We start from the raw sequence: 17,345 nt of genomic DNA on the forward strand, positions 1-17,345 counted from the left end.
GAAAGAAGGTTCTTTCACCAAGAACAATTAGAAAAATTGTGAGGAAGGTTAATAGCAATTCAAGACTGACTGCCAAAGATATTCAAAGTGAATTGGCTGCAGTATTTCCATGCATGCTTTCTGACTCTTTCATTAAAATGTCAGACTCTGTCTGTCGTGAAATTCTAGGCCAATCGGTCAATGTTATAAATTGATGTAATTGCTGAATCTGTGCTTGCTTATTAAAATGAAATGAAGCACCTAATAAGAATATTAGTAACAAAAAGAAGCTGTGTGGCCCATCAAGGATCATCTCTTGCATGTTTACTCTTTGCCCCAGGGCAGAAATGATCCTAGAGTTTAACTTTGCCTGGTAAAGTATTCCCTGTATTTATTAGGCTCTGTAAAAATGTGTCTCCTATTGTCTGTTGGGAACTTAATTTCCCAACAGACAGTTTAGGAAATCATTTATAATAAAGCTATCCATGTGAGCAGTTTAATAAACAAAATAAATACACAAGTGGTCATCTAGCTACAAGACTAATGATGTAGGGCAATATTTACAGTTAATCTTGATTTTAAAAGGCTTAGGCTTTGGGACTGCTTACACAAACAGATACACATGCAGAGCCACACTGCTTTTATCAGTGAACAACCCTGTTGAAAATCACCTGCAAGGGTACTCAGTAAAACAGTTGTGCAATGCTGTCGGTCTAATGGAAGACTTAAAACAACTCAGAAAACAACACCGTTCTCGCATATGTAACACCTGTGGTGAGAAGTTGAGGAATTTACATTAAACGCACTGAGTAACTAAATGAGTATGAATATTTACCACATACCCTCCATGGGATGTTAGGCAATGTCCATGGTGATTGCACACCTGTGTACTTGGTTGCTGTTACAGGTTACATCCATGTACCTTGTGCTTGTTAACTATACCTGGCCTAGCGGTTCTATACAAAATATGAAGTCCATATAAGTTTTCCATACGCATAAAACAATAACTAATATGCCCTCTCAAATAATAATTATCACAGTTCTGTTAACAGGTATTGGTTTTTGGGGTTTTGGAATGCTTTGTTATTAATATAAAGCTTGCAAGGTTTCAGGCAAGAAATCTATGGCACAAGTGCCTGGTAAATTCATTGGTTATCTACAAGACTACTACCAGCAATTTCCAGTTATAAGGTGTATATATACCTATTTTGCAAACTCAGTCTTGCCATGCTTTCGAATGACCACCTCCTCCCCAACCACCACCACCTCCCTCCCAGCCTCGTCCATGTTTTCATTTGAATCCATTTGGCCTCAGGCTTTTCAGTGTCGATGACTGGAGTCCTTGTCATTTTATATACTCTCCCAATGTACCATTGACAAGAGATCTCTGCATGCCAGATTAAGGTTTTAGTAGTGGGTATACAAAAAAAGAAGTGTCTTCTTTAAATAAAAAAATAAAATAAACAAAACTGTGTCTTTCTGTTCCTGTGTTTTGATCTTGTTGGGTAACAGTTCATTTGTTGGATGTCATAAGTAATCAAGCTATATGGAGGTGGGTTGAAAATGGAAACACAGCTGGTTACATATATTAGATCTGTTTTTCAGCAGCCTGCACCATAAAATATGAATGCTTATCATTTATAAATGCATAAAACACATTATAGAAATAACAGTTAGAAGAATTTATTTTTTGTTACTTATTTGTAAGCTTGAAGGATACAATACCTTGTCCTAAACATTTTTTTCACTATACTGTACAAAGTGTTTTCTTTTAGATTATATCAGTCATGTATAAATCACATCTAATGATTTTTATGACTTATGTGTCCATTGAAAATACAATGCAGCCACAAGTAATGAAAGGATTTCGTAAGTAATATTTCAGGAATGTGTTTGATTTGAAATGATGTCTGTATCAGCCTCGTATAATCAAGTTTAGTACAAAAATTGGAATTACTATATCATTAAATTCAGAACACACAGCTGCTAGTCTAGTTTTTTTCAGTTCAAAGTACTGTCCCTGCAATGAAATAAGACATAAAATAAACAGTCTCTATGCCTGAATTACAGCTAATATCTTCCAATCTTCGTTGTAATTAGCATCACGAATTGTTTAACGGCTAATTGGTTAATGATGCGCATACAATGCTAATTTGTTGATATGCTTTAATTTCTCAGTGAGGTGCTAGGTGACTGTGCTGGGGAGATAAGAATGAAGTACCTTAAGAGAAACACTGCCCCAAAATTGTGTCCATCCCAAACATGACAAAGAAGCCTCTGTTGCTCCACACTGACAGTCTTTTTCTTTGTGCTCTTTGTTCTCTTACTGTCTAAGCTAAGCCTGTTGAATTCAATGGTGACAGTGCAAGCGATTGGGGGTGTTTCACCATACAGCTGTACATACACTAGATAATAGGAAAATGCCATGACAACTAATGTTACTCAGGCCCATGTATCTGTTGGTCTAATGGCAGAGAGAGTTCTTATCATGCAACAAACATGCCACAAGCCCTATAAGATTTTAGGACGTTTGTCATTTTAGGCATTTACAGACTAATATTTCATTTCTTACCTTTTTGAAGAGGGGTGGTGGAGCATGTTTGGATTGTGCTGTGTACTCAGAAGCCTGTGCAACACTGATATGCTTTCACAACTCCTTTCAGAAAATAAGCCTTTTACAAACTGAGATGACACATCTCAGAGTGGTCCTCTCAACAGCTCAAACATCAATACACTTACAAAAACAAAATGAGGACAACTTATGTGATGCCACTGTCTATAGGATATGTTAAATATGTATGTCAGACATACTGTACATTATACAGATTTTGGAAATGTGCAGGTTTAAATATCAGTTGCTAGTTTAATATTAATATAATATATCCTTTAAAACAAATGTGTTATTCTGTTACATCATTTTGTTGAAAAGGAAAACAAAAATGGATTAAAAAATCCTGTGAATTACTATAGTAATATTTTCTTTCCTGCTATTTTATGATTGTTACATTGTTTAAGGAAATCCAGTTAGTTGTTATTGTACATGTTGACTCAAATAATTCAATGGAGTATTTTAATATAGTCCATAGCACATGTCAATTTGATGTAACGGACTTAAGCCAGTGGCAATGGGTTTAAAATAGAGTTCCTTTCTTAGACTGCATTATTGTTTTTATCAAAGTCAGTTTCCCTCTAAAAATGGCGCTGCTATTAATAGTTTATTAACGTACGCATTTTTTACAGATTTCATGCTTACACAAAAACACATGCTTATGTCATCCCCATTGCATATGTAGTTATGTAGTTTCGGAGTCCATTTTCAGAAAACTGTTGACAGGTCTTCATGGAGAAACTTTGTCCTGAGAGTCTGTCATTCACCTTTCCAAACAGATGGAAGTCTAAAAAGATGGGACCTGCAAGACACACTTACAAGTAGATCATATATTATTCCCATGGTAGGTACAAGAAGTTGCCTAGAGACACAACACTCACTAACCTTCTGAAACTGTAGATGGTCATGAATTATAACCTCCTGATCCCACACTAATCCTTACTGCCCCATGAATGGCCTGCCTGGTAACCTTGATCTTTTAGTTCTTCGACGCTTCCTCAGTGCTTTGTAGACTGCTGGACCTAATCTTCACACAAATTCATCATCATTCAGTCTCCTCCTGTCCTTCTATTGACTACACCAGTCATAAACGGTGTTTGGTGATAGATATCCTTATCGTTTCCAAGACCAACAGTTCATTGACTTTTTTACATCCTACATGTGAACTGCAAAACCACAAGCATATTGTCAGAACATATTGAACTGTATACGAGCTAACAAGATGATTGCCAGGTGTAGTTCAGTGAGCTTCCAGGTTCAATATAAACCTGCGTGCTGCTTTACAGCAGCTTGTAAGTAACACACGACAGGGCGTGCGTTGTGTTGCATTAGCATACGGCTATAGTTGGGTTGGAGGCACAAAGCGAAGCTGATTATGTTAATGGAACACAGCGCAGAAGCCCTGGAGTGTGTTATCCCGCTTATAAAACAGATGCAAATTAAAAAAAAAAAGTTTTCTATTTTTCAAAAAAACGAACAATTTTATTATATATCCTTGCACTTTGGAGAAAAAAATAGTTCCTCAAACAAGGTTCTATTAGTTGTAAACATTACCGCATTAAACATTTCAACGCTTCCATTCATTGTAATTAATTAAAATGTATTTTTGTTGATAATGAAAAGATACAGAAAAGGAGGCAAAGACAAAAATACATTATTGGCATTTTTAAATGCTTGCACTAACAGACTACCATTGTGGTTTATGTCAGCACTGTTTAGTGATTGAGACCAGCACAGTGGCTAACACAACAAAATTGAGTAGCCTACTCTTGACAAGCTGAATTACGCACTGAAGCATATAATCTGTTTTTTTTTTCCTCTCGGTAAATTCGTGTTATGAAAAGTAAACTAGAACCGTTCTTTAAAACTCCAATTAAAACAAAGAAAGGTAAGTCTACAGTTATTCTTAATATTGTACTGATTGTTTTACGTGTTTATTTTTCAGTAATTTGTGTTTCACTATACTGTTTATTGTGTGGTCCGTCGAGATAAAGCAAAAAGAAAATCAGGTGGTCCACAAACAAAAAAGTTTGAGAACCACTGCTTAGATCACTGCGATAAAAACAAAAACAAAAAAGACATAATAGGTCTACATGCATATAATCACTCACTACTGTTAAGACAGTAGGCACATTGACTCAGTGGATCACTTCTAGTAAATTAGATTGAAACTGGCACCTCACAGTTTTAGAATTCTACCGTTATTTGGCAAATGGATGAGCTTGGATACAGGCTCTGTTTCTAAAAGCTCACAGTACTTAATTAATATCCACTAAAAACTTATATTGAATAAAATAGGTGGACAGGTATCAATACAGTTCCATTATTCGTTAGTCACCAAAAGGAGGCCCCTCCGAATAATAAAGTACACTGTGATTGTGCTTTGAACAGGATGATGTTAAGTTTAAAAAAAATACATTGAACTGTATAGAAAAAGGACACCGAAGGAATTTATTCTTTTATGTTCACCATAATGAACGAACAAGAGACATACTGTTTCTATCTCAAAATCTGCATCTTCTTTCATCAATACCCATACCAACCTATACCATTGAAACAGCAAAGTGGCACATGTAAAAAAAAGTAGTTTGTTTAGATTGAAATAAACTTCAGATTTAGGGGCTAAAGTTCAAGCAGAAACGGTCATGACCATTGATTTGCCCTGTGACAATAATTACATGGGCAGTATGCAGTATTTTTATTGTCAGATATGCTTTAGTGCTCCAGTTCCATTTCAGCAAGCCTGCAGTTATGTATTTAAAGTTTAAAACAATAAGGGTTGTTCTCATCTATTAAACCCTATGAAAAAATATTACACTAGTTGTGCAGTACCTATTAGTAAATAACATTTGCCATATTGCTTAGCTTTCACTTTTTTGTGTTTTTTATTAATAATTTAGCAAACTGGGGATATTGCTATGTTTTAATACAAATTAGTGGTACAGTATGTGATTGTGCCTTAGTGAATGATGAATATAGGGAAGCACTGGGCAATTTCAGTTTTATTATTGAGGTGCCACATCTACTGACTGCCATACAAATTGCCTTATTTGGGCACCATTTTGTGAAAGGCTGAATATGATCTTTTTTTTTCTTTGGAGACTGAAGTTGATTTTCTGAACCATTTTATGATGTCAATGTCCCTTTAAATATTAACAAATGGTCTTGCCTGGCATCTTTCCTGATCAGTCCACCACCTCCCTTGCTCACCCCTCACAGCAAGCTCATCCAAGGTGGCCACTTGTCTTGCCGACTGGAACGTATTCATTTGTTTAACTTTATTTTAATATTTTCCCCGTTTTAAATATGCAACACTGCAGCTGGTGCTCCAGAGGAGGAGGTTGTGGGTCAAATGACCTTGTTTACATTTTATTTTGTTAAAATAAATCTATTTTTCTGTAGTCGGCATCTCTTGTCTGAAATGATTTTATTGTTAATCATTTTTTTATTTGAATTTTAGTGGTCATTATTTGAGGACTGCTAAAGCCTGGCATGGTGTGGTCAGGGCTATGTGAGCTTCTACCAAGCTTAACAAATGATTGAACAACAGTCTCTATTATTCAGTCTTGGGAACTTAAGACAGAGACCTCCAGTTGTGGCAAATTGTGTGGGGGCCTTGTGATGCTAAGTTGAGAACAATAAAGTCATTTTATTTGTGGCCTGCTTCGAAACCAGGCCTCCACTGTGCCACCTCAAGCCCCCTGACTGTAGTCATTTGACCTGAACCCCTGTTGTTTAAACTTATTGTAAGAGTGTTGAACACAATGAGGGAATCTGTTCCTGTTGACAGCAGGTTTTAACTGAAACTATAAGGTTAATATAGACAACTACATATTTGAAAGAATTTGGTATCATTTTCAAATGTGTGAATTTGCAATACCCCCAAAATAAAACAAAATATGCTGACTACATCTGTTACATCTTTAAATCAATACCCATCAACGAATGTCCAAAAGAAAGCATATAAAGATATAAAAAAGTGTGTACAAATTCAGTTCTAGCAAAGTTCTTCTGTTGTTTTTGTTTGTTTGATTTTTTTTTAAAGCTGACTACTTGTATATACATTACCTAGTATTATTATTATTATTATTATTATTATTATTATTATTATTATTATTATTATTATTTCAGTAGTCTCTGTGTATAGGAAAACCTCCTAGGAGAACATTTCTTATGTTCTGATGTTCTAACACCCTTGTGGTGAAACAGATTTTTCCCATTGTAAATGCTCCGGCTAAAGGAACTTTGCATAAAGAACAACTTCTTGGCACTGGATACAGTACTGTTTTATAAAGAAGTGACTTGTCATCGTGAGAGTGTCTTGAGGAACTCTGATTGGTTTATTAAATCTTTCTAGAACTGGCGTCATATTATTGAATTGTTTAGTAGTCTGATTTTCACGAGTGCACCTCATCACTACAAAATGTCATGTAAACAAACGGTAAAATGCGCCGCTGTTTCTCCTGCTACACAAAGTTGGAAATTGTTCGAGCTCTTGAAAAAAACCTGAATCAGACACAAGTCGCAGAGCAATTTGGTGATTCCCGTTCTGGTGAGTTGCTTCACCATTTTGTTAAATAATGTGCATGTCTTGTACATTGCTGCTGCATTTTCTAACATGCATAGGGGTGCTGTGTTAATTTAGTTTGACAGTTAGTTTATTAACGTTAAGTTAACCATAAAACATTCATTATTTTTGCCGCTGCCATTGATAGCCCGAAACACCCCCCCCACATAGCGATTTAAGCTTTTTGGCCATGTTTTGCTTTAATTTTATTAACGTTAGTTTGTCTGTTACTTTATTATTATAGTTTATTAACATACACTTGCCTATTGTTTTGCTTTTACTTATTCAGTTAATTTTATATTTTGATGCACGTGAGACATGACAAGTAATACATACTGTACATATTTATTGACATATTGATTTATATTGTGTAAGGTGGCTAACTGTCTTAAGCCCCTTTCAAAACACAAAGGCCGCTATACTAAGCTGTCTCAGTGACATTTAAAAAAAATCTTTAAAATACCCATTCACACAGCACGAAATTGTGCAATCTATGCCGATATAATACTGTCATATCCCTTTCACACAGCCAAAGGGATCCTGTGAATACAACTTTCAAACCTGTCAGTCAATGGATTTGTTTTCATGGCAACGGCGATTTGCCCATAATTACAGCATCACGCACCATCCCTTCTATTTGTGAATTCACCTCCTCGTCAGCCCGTAAAGTTAACAATTCCTTAACTTATTCCAGACTCCAAATACTACGTTATTCTTGATCAGCCATTGTATTTGAAAAAAAATGAAAGCGTGTAACACCAACGACAGAAATACTCAACATATCCGGCATACAGTCACGTGTGATGTTGACTTTCAATCCATGCCCAAAGCGCTTCAGTGCTGGCATATCATTTCACACAGGAGTTAAGACGGTTCAGTGCCAGACGGCATAAAATATGACGGCTCTGTGGCGGTACAGGCAATTCACACAGGCAAAATGCCGTATCAGTGGAGGTTCTGAGCCATCATAACTTGTTTGTGTGAAAGGGGTATTAGAGATTATTATTATTATTATTATTATTATTATTATTATTATTATTATTATTATTATTATTTTCTTGGTACTTACCGTACTTAGAACCAAATAACAACTTCAATTGTAAATGTTCCATGTGTGGCTGGCTAAAAATATATTATTTATTTAACCAAGTCTGGAAATTGTAACAACATCTCATCAAATATGATTTGGATGAATAGCTATAAAAACTGCTCTTCTGACAAAATGATTATTATTGGTTAATCTAGGCAGTCTGAAAAAGGTTGATGAGAAGTGCTTTGTACACCCTGATGCATGTTTGATGTCTAACCCAACTCCTGTTTCGTGGTGCCCTCATGTGGTTACATTAATTAATTAATTTATTTAAATACAGTAATGAGGTTATTATGATGCATGCAATAAAACAGAAAAAAAACCACATTCCAGCTAGATTACTTGTTCATCATTGTATTATATGTTCTTAAATTGTATTTATAAATATATAAATACAATTTAAAAACATGATTAATTAGACAAAATAGTCTGATTTTATTTCACTAATCTCCTTAATTCTGTTTGTGAAGTCATGTAGAACACTAGGATCAGAAAAGCAATTTTATTATTGTAACCACGGTAATTCAAGCTTTTCCATGTTGATTGAATTAAGGTTTGGGGATTGTAACAGCCAACTTTGTGTAAACAACTCTGTTTCAGTTCAATCCTATTTCAGTCCAGACGTATAGAGTAAAGGTAAAACCCAAATAATTCAATTTGTGTGCTTAGTAGTTAGTCTATGAGTTTCTAAATCTTTAAGCAACTCTATCCTAACACAGAGGAGGTCATTGGCTTGGTCACTGGTTGTCTAAGCTCATAATTAAAGTTGTTTTCCGATGTGAATTGGAGTTTCCCTTATAAAAATACAGAACACAAACTCCAAAGCAACATAATCAACAAAGTCACGTTTGAATGCAGTGAGAGCAGAACTGCTTTATTGTTAAATGAACAGCATCAAAAGCAGTGCCCTATACAGGTTCAGGCTGCAGTATAGTACAACTACATGTATATGTCCTTCACAAGATTTAAACATATCTTCTTCTACTGTCAAGAATTGCTCACAATTATAAGCACAATGGCTAATAGTAAGAACCTTTAATGGAGCATGCCTATTTGTAAATTAAGCAGAATCCAAAAGATAAGATTAAACTACATGTTTTATTATTTCTTGTGGCTTAAATCTACATGCTCTACAAGGCCTAGTAACTTTATGTTATACAGCAATACAAAGATGTAACATGTTTTGGGCAATATTTATTTGAAGAAAACTGACCCCCCCCCCCCCCCCCCCCCTCAGTGTTTCATGAGCTTGGCCCATTAATTTTGTAAATTAAAACAATACTTCCTGTTTATCCTAATTTATTGTCTCATTGTTGACTGCAGTTTTGCACTTGATCATATTTCCCACACAGTGTACAGGAAACACCTCAGTGGCACTCGGCTTCCTTGAATTGATTCTCAGAGAGGCCCGCGACCTGCCCGCTCCTGATTGCTTTGTAATGTGACTGCATATTGGCGAAGCCGGTCTGTAGAGACTTCCTTCCTAGGACCCTGCACAGCCTGTCTCCTAATCATGTGCTCACTGAAGGGACTCCCACAGAACCCCTGGGAAACAGCTCCTTATCTGTACTGCTGTTTCACTCCTTGATTTTTACTCGTTGTGTTTACGAAAGTTACATCAGGAGACTTTAGGCTTGTACGCGACGTTTAAATCACAAACCATGAAGATATAAAATAACTGAGAGAAGAGCTGGAAACCTTCATGTAATGTACAGTACCATAAAAACAAACATGTTATGAAAAGAGACATGAGGAAATAGGGAGCATACACTTTATGCCAAAGGTTGTTTTATTTATTATTCCTTAATGCGAAAAATGTGGACTGCTGTCCAGCCTCTAAAATTCAAATTTCTGTTTTAGAAACTGATTAAGACCAACAATGTCCCCATTTAGATCAGCCCATATGGTTTTCTGTCACTTGATTCCAAAGGGTCTATTTTTCTAACCAAAACAAATAACCAGATGACATTTAACTGGGTTGCTTAAATTAAATATGGATACTATTCACTGCAAAGTCAAAGTCTGAATGTTTTGACAACAGCAAATGACCACCACTACAGTCTTGCGGTGGTGCTTCCGAAGTCTGGAGCTGCATCTCTTCAGATTGGGTTTGGAGATTAGCTGGCAAATGATGATAGATTGACAGCTGTCAAGATAAAGGAAATATTGATCTATCAGCTTAATTCACTCAACACAGGATAATGCACCCCAACCCATCCATTTGACTCTCCTTACCCCAAAATAAAAAATGCTTTTATGGTTGTACGCCTGCATAAATAAGAATCCCCAGATGGACCGTTGTTTGTTTGGCTAGTAACAGTATGTATGTTCACTTGATGGTGAATCCATTTTTAAAGATTTCAGTCAACTAAATACATTGGCAAATTAGTGCAGGGACAGATAACCAGACCATTGACGAATAATCCAGTACTTATATTTTAAGATTAAGAAATTGAAATTCTTACTATTAAAATCCCATATTGGCTAATACCAATTTGGATGGATTATGTCTGCTTTTCTGCCTGGGATTTTGTGTATTACCAAGGCTCTCATACCTTTTTCAAAGTACCTAAGTACTACCAAGCAAAACCCAGTGAAAACTATTTATGTGCATTTGTTAGATTTTTGGGGAAGGGCAGGTTTAGTATTGGTCTCTAAGAAAAATATGACACCTTCAATGTCTTAAATGTCTTAAAGGAGTGGCTGGCAACAAACTGTATCTTTAGGGGATACTTAGGCAACAGCATTATTTCCTAAATTGCAACAAAGAAGTAAGGCTCCCGGATAGAGAACAAGGCCATTATTGTCTTTCCCCTTTTTCACATACATTGTACCCACTTCCTGGAGGGATGGGAACAATAATGGCAATGTATTAATCACAGATGCAATGGAAAAGTACTTCCGTTGTGAGTGACATCATGTACCGTTGTAGTCGACACAACCAAGAAAGAACGTGGACTCAAACACAACAGACTCAAGTTAACTAATCAATATTTATCGTTCCAGACCGAATCATAGTGTTACAGAACAAGCGACAAGCAACTCTAAAGCCCATGTTGTTGTATAACGATGGTGTGCTATTTTCGTTTTTACAAGAAGTGGTACCAATTGCACTGCGAAGCAGCCAGCCCTGATAAATGTGCAGCCATGTTTAACAAGATAAAATTTCCACCATTTTGTGTGAAGAACTGTGAACTGTTTACATACTTAAATTAATATTCTGGGTGTTTGTTAGTCACTATAGATTTTAAACATTCCCTGCTAGTTTTAGCCTAAAATACAGCTAATTGGGTGAAACCAGCCATTCCAGTTTGATTTGTCTTTGAAGGACGGTGCACATTGCAGTTTGGCATGAGACCTTCATTGTGTCCTTGGAGGGCAGATCTGAGCTTTGCAGAGCTTTGTGGGGGAAATTTGCATAGTGCTAAATTGTACTATTACTAATTAGGAGACACTAAATCAAATAAAAAAAATAGTGTCAGAAAATGGCTGTGTTATTGTTTTTGTTACGTTTCTCCAGAAATATGGAATTTGATCTAATTCACAATTAATAAAGTTATGTTTCTTTTTTTTTTTTTAAACCTGAATACTTTTTTTTTTTTTAAATCAAAACTACAAAAAAAAAAAATCTGCTGGAAATGCTTCCCTTAGTGGAAAGGGCCCAGAGATTTTCTTCATTCTTGTTACGCATCAACTGTCTTATGATGAAAAACTCTAAACTCAGCTGTAACAGCTGAGAACCCTGCATCTTCTTTACTTGAACATGCACCATACAAATAATCTTTGTTAAAATAGAAAAGTAAAAAAATATACAGTATCACTTCTAGGTGTGCAGGTATACTGTAACTAGCAGTTGAAAACTTATAAGATCATATTTTGAAGCAAGTGCAAAAGGTAATATTTTAGAGGAATAAATAGTTTTTCTTGTATTCATGTACTTAGTAACACACTTTTCCTTACCGCAAATAACTGTTACAAATTCCTTCTCTATCATTTGCCTTTTTTCATAATGATTACAAAATGTACAGACTTTGCTGAAAAAAGGAACGAGTAAACCAAAAACAGGATGAACAAAATATGAAGGCCTTCAAACAGCAGACAAGCACACTCCACAATTGCCTTCCATCGAAACGCCACTGCACTTTTATGCTTCATTTCATTTATATATATTTTCAGAGGAAGATTTCAGTCTCACAATTAATTAAACAGCAGATATATCAGCAATTCCAATTAGTAACAACTGTTTTTATTTTGACAGAATCAGAAAATTAGTAAGGCTACTGAGCCTAATTCACACAGTAACAGTCTGGATAGTGACTGCCCCCATTAGATTCATTGTAGTTCAGCTTTCAAAGGACTGACAGTTGCAGTTTTTATGTCTCCTGCCCACTTCAGTGTATTAAACATTTTGGCATTCTATAAAAAAAAAAAAAGAAAATGAATAAACCTTAATTATGAGAACCTCAAATCTTTTATTTTACTGCAAAACTTTGCTCTTAAACATTTGTAAGATTTTAAAGTCTGCATTTGTAAGCTTTAGATCAAAGCGACATCATCTCTACCCTGTCATTCTTGAAATTTAGTGAATCTGGATTGCACTGGATTAGTACACATTGGGTTCAGGAAGTAAGCCTGGTTAAATATGGGAAAAATGTCTGCTTTCAAACTCTTCACATTTTTCACACATGAAGGGCAAAGGGGCTGAGCTGGCTGTACTTGTTTTCAATTGTTCCTTGAAACATACCAACACTGGCCCTGTCACTTTGATACAAATCACATCAAATTCAGAGCTTTGTTTTGACACATCAAGTAACGGTTATATGAACAGGAAAAAGATAATGTTATCTACCAAATAACAGTACCTCTCTATAGTGGGCATTATTTGAATCAATGCAGAGTGTTATCCATTTTTTTATTTACCCTGTCTTAAGGTATTACTGGATTAGTCAGCATTTACCAGATGCACAGAAGATCTCCTTTATTTCCTGTCAATTATGGATTGTGTTTGCACTTAATATTGCTGACCTTTTAAATCTACAAAGCCAGCAATCATATTCTCTAAACAGACATGAACCAGGAGACCACCAGAGTTTACAGGATCATTCCAAGCCTGTCATTCAGGCTCACTAACTCATCCTGACACGACTGGCAGATCTAGAAGATTTCACCAACCAACACCACAAATGGAAGATTAGTGTCTCTCTCTTTTTTTTCTTTTTTTTTTTAATGATGAATCTAGTCCTGCTGAGCTACAGGTTACGGTTCGTAAAATAGACTCTTAATGATGCATATTTTTCATTAGGAGTGATTTGGTTTTTCATATGTCCCTGCTGACTTCACATTAAGCAAATCTACTTAAGACAGGAGCCTTTTTATTTCAGTGGTATATGAAATATAAAAACTGTGATAAACTTGCTGTTCAACTTAATGAGTCACTATTTTGTTTAAACTCCACTGCCAGTAGTTTCAGGTCAACCATTCAGATACCCCCTATGAGGTTGAAAGTGGTAACTCTGGGTAAATTGTGTTTGGGGTTTTCATAAGCCAAGATGAACTGTTCACCCCAACTTGACTAATACTGTACTGCACTGCATGGTTTCTGGGCCTTATTGATGGCTTGCAAACTAGACGTGGATTGTTAAGGGGAAATTCCTTCTTAGACATTGGCGACATCAACACTCAAGCACACTTCGAATCCTAAAGCCCCTCAAGGTGTGTTCAGAAAGAGGTCATAGTCTTGAAAATAGGAGAAAAGACCTAATTGTGTGTGGTTGACAGTGGCAGCTCTAAAGGTTAGTGCTACAAAGTGGCATTTTTCTGAAGCATCCTATCATATCAGCAAGGCAGATTTACTAACCAATGGCATCACCATTAAGCTCTCTGAGAAATACATTTTCAGAAATAGTTCAGCTGTCCCAATTAATATAGCTCACCTGACAGACAGACTTTGTTGATGTAATGGTATGATAAGAGAGACTCTGATAATGCCACTGTCTCTATTTGGTATGTGTTTCTTTTTAACCATATTTACTGAAAAGGTGGCATTAGAACTTGAAGACTATATGCTGGCATAACAATTACTATCACATGGTTTTAAACCCCAAAAGAAGAATAGCCAATTAGCAAGGTCCCCAGAGAAGTCAACCATAAGTTCTGCAGGTTACCCATTCCCCCAACCCCAGCATGGCACACATTTCAAGTTCCCACTCACATCTGAAACATACTAGTGTTTATAGCTTTTATAAATAAGTGCATGTGATTATAATCAGTTTCTGAGTTTCCACATATCCCTGAGTAACACTTTTTGAAGAGACACTGAAGTCTCATTTAGTAAATTGTAATGGGAGGTTTTGTTGCTGTTAATCAAAAAAAGTCACCGCAGAATATTTCCCTCTATGCATTAGACATAACTTTAACCTCAAATCAAGAGGTAAAGGAGAGTTTTGGATTGGATCCTGAACCTGGAGATAAGGCATTCATGTACTTAAAACTGAAATGTGGAATGTTTATTTTACCATGCCATCTTGCATTTGATGCATCTGGTAAACATGACCTAATATAAAAACCCAGGTATATTTTGCATATTTTGTATGTAAATTAATATACCAGTATCTACCTGTGGATTGTCATTTAACTTTGCAGGGAGTTCTAAAACCCTGACGTAGGGAGTTGCAAACCTATTTATACTGAGATGTAAATACAGAGCCCTTCTCTATAATGAGCAGCCATTAATGCTGTTCATACCTCTGTGCTGACAGGTACAGTAGTAGTCCATGAAAAAGAATGTTTAGAAAGATGTTTAGTAAATCAAGCATGAATTCTATGACAGAGTGAGGCTACGAATTCACACCATATATGAACAAGTAAGCCCTTGACAGTGCATAGAGACCATACTGTATCGCAGAACTTCAAAGGCAGTTATCTATATCAATAAACACAAAAGAATGATTTGGAATTCATACTCTACCTCACAGTATCCATGTTGAGCTGTTTAAAAAAAAAAAAAAATCAATTTTCTTTTTCAAAAGAACGTCCACAGGGATAAATCCCCTTTGTGTAAACCCAGTCTAAGTGATCTCATTCTATGGTAAGAAGATAAGATAACTTCTATCCCACCTGGGCTGCTTATTGATTTGTTTGAACTGGGACTACTTCTGTGAATATGAAGACGACCCCCCTCTACTAGTCTGTTCCACACATTCATCCAGGTAACTCGAGATACAAGGCACCTGCTGTTTTGCTGATACAATTTTGCTAGCTGGGAAGTCTTATAAAATGTAACAATGAGGGGCCCAGGAGACAGTTTAACAGCTTAGCAGATAGGCCAACATATAATGCAAACAATAGCATATATACAGGTAGTGGACAAAAAATGGAAACACCAATGTAAAGTCACTTAATAGGGCATTGGGCCACTATGGTATCCCGCTCTGTGGAGTTATTATTATTATTATTTATTTCTTAGCTGACGCCCTTATCCAGGGCGACTTACAATTGTTACCAGATATCACATTATTTTTACATACAATTACCCATTTATACAGTTGCAATCTAGGTAAAGTACCTTGCTCAAGGGTACAGCAGCAGTGTCCCCACTGGGGATTGAACCCATGACCCTCCGGTCATGAGTCCAGAGCCCTAACCACTACTCCACACTGCGGACCGTTTTTGATGAAACTGGCTGCTCGCACCCCAGGTTGAAATTTGCAGTCAATTGATCTGCAGTTGCTCACCTGTTTTGCCTTGCACTTCGATTTAATGCACGGATATCACAATCCTGGAGTATGCTCTTCTCGCCCACTGTTGCCCTTTGCTGATGATGTCTTTCCTCAGAGTTCCATGCCGACATTACCTTAGACACCGTTGCTCGTGAAACATCAGCAAGTTGAGCTGTCTTGGTCACTGAAGCTCCTGCCAAACGCGCCCCAACAATCACCCCTCTTTCAAAGTCACTGAGGTCTCCTCTTGCAGCCATGCTAGCCATAATTATAGGCAACCAGGCCTGTCCAACATTTTTATACATGACCCTAAGCATGCTGGGATGTTATTTGCTTAATTAACGCATGAGCCACACCTGTGTGGAAGCCCTTGATTTCAATATAATGGTGTTCCTCATTTACCCAGGTGTTTCCATTTTTTTGTCTACTACCTGTATCGAGCAGTGTGGCAGCAGTGTGGAGTAGTGGTTAGGGCTTTGGACTCTTGACCGGAGGGTTGTGGGTTCTATCCCAGCTGGAGGACACTGCTGCTGTACCCTTGAGCAAGGTACTTTACCTAGATTGCTCCAGTAAAAAAAAAACAACTGTATACATGGGTAATTGTATGTAAAAATAATGTGATATCTTGTAACAATTGTAAGTCATCCTGGATAAGGGCGTGTGCTAAGAAATAAATAATAATAATAAAATAATCTATTTAATGGAATTCTTAATTTCTCTATAACTTTGGCTGTAACAACTCAAAGGCATTTCATTTCACTTCTTTTCTTCAGATAAATAAAAACTGTTACAAGAAGGACAATATTGGAATCAAGGTTTGGCAGTCTTATTTATATACTGTATTGTGACAGAGAGTGAATGAATCCTAGTCAACAATCTCCCTCCCGATCTGTGAGGGCACTGTATAACAGGAACAGTGTGCCTCGTACTAGATGGTTCGGCAGTTCATTCCAGGGTCAGTTGGAAGCCGGCCATCCAGGAAGGGGGCAGAGTCACAATACCAGAAGTCACCGCCCTAGTACGGTTAGCGATGTGTCAGTCATGGATTGGAGGAGACGTGGTTGAACTAGCTATCGGAGGGGGCGTGACTAAGAGTATTTCAGGGTATGTGATGATGCAATCTGTTTATTTGTTATGGTTATGGAAAGACCTGTAAAGGACAGGCGAAACTGAAAGTAACCGTGAGTGTTTTGTATTTGTGTTTATTAGTAACTGTTTATTTGTAATTATTAGATGGCTAAGCAAACTGGAGCTGTCAAGTTAAGCCAGCATCCAACCCAGATTACAAACACTGCACCAGTCACACTTAACTGTGTATTCACCACCAGCATGGGAGCACTGTGAAAGGACGCAGAGCCGTGCCTGTACATTGCCTTTGTGTAT

General features: G+C 36.7%; 1 long non-coding RNA gene across 1 annotated transcript; it reads right to left on the reverse strand.

The window, feature by feature from the left end:
- Positions 1-12,571: 12,571 nt before the first annotated feature.
- LOC131737873 (uncharacterized) lies at positions 12,572-16,337 on the reverse strand. Its single transcript, XR_009329451.1, has 3 exons — positions 15,978-16,337; positions 15,212-15,231; positions 12,572-12,660 (listed from the first exon to the last, which is right to left on the reverse strand). It is a non-coding gene; the product is annotated as an uncharacterized LOC131737873 (long non-coding RNA).
- Positions 16,338-17,345: the final 1,008 nt, after the last annotated feature.

Source organism: Acipenser ruthenus, chromosome 8 (assembly GCF_902713425.1).
Source record: "Acipenser ruthenus chromosome 8, fAciRut3.2 maternal haplotype, whole genome shotgun sequence".
Taxonomy (NCBI): domain Eukaryota; kingdom Metazoa; phylum Chordata; class Actinopteri; order Acipenseriformes; family Acipenseridae; genus Acipenser; species Acipenser ruthenus.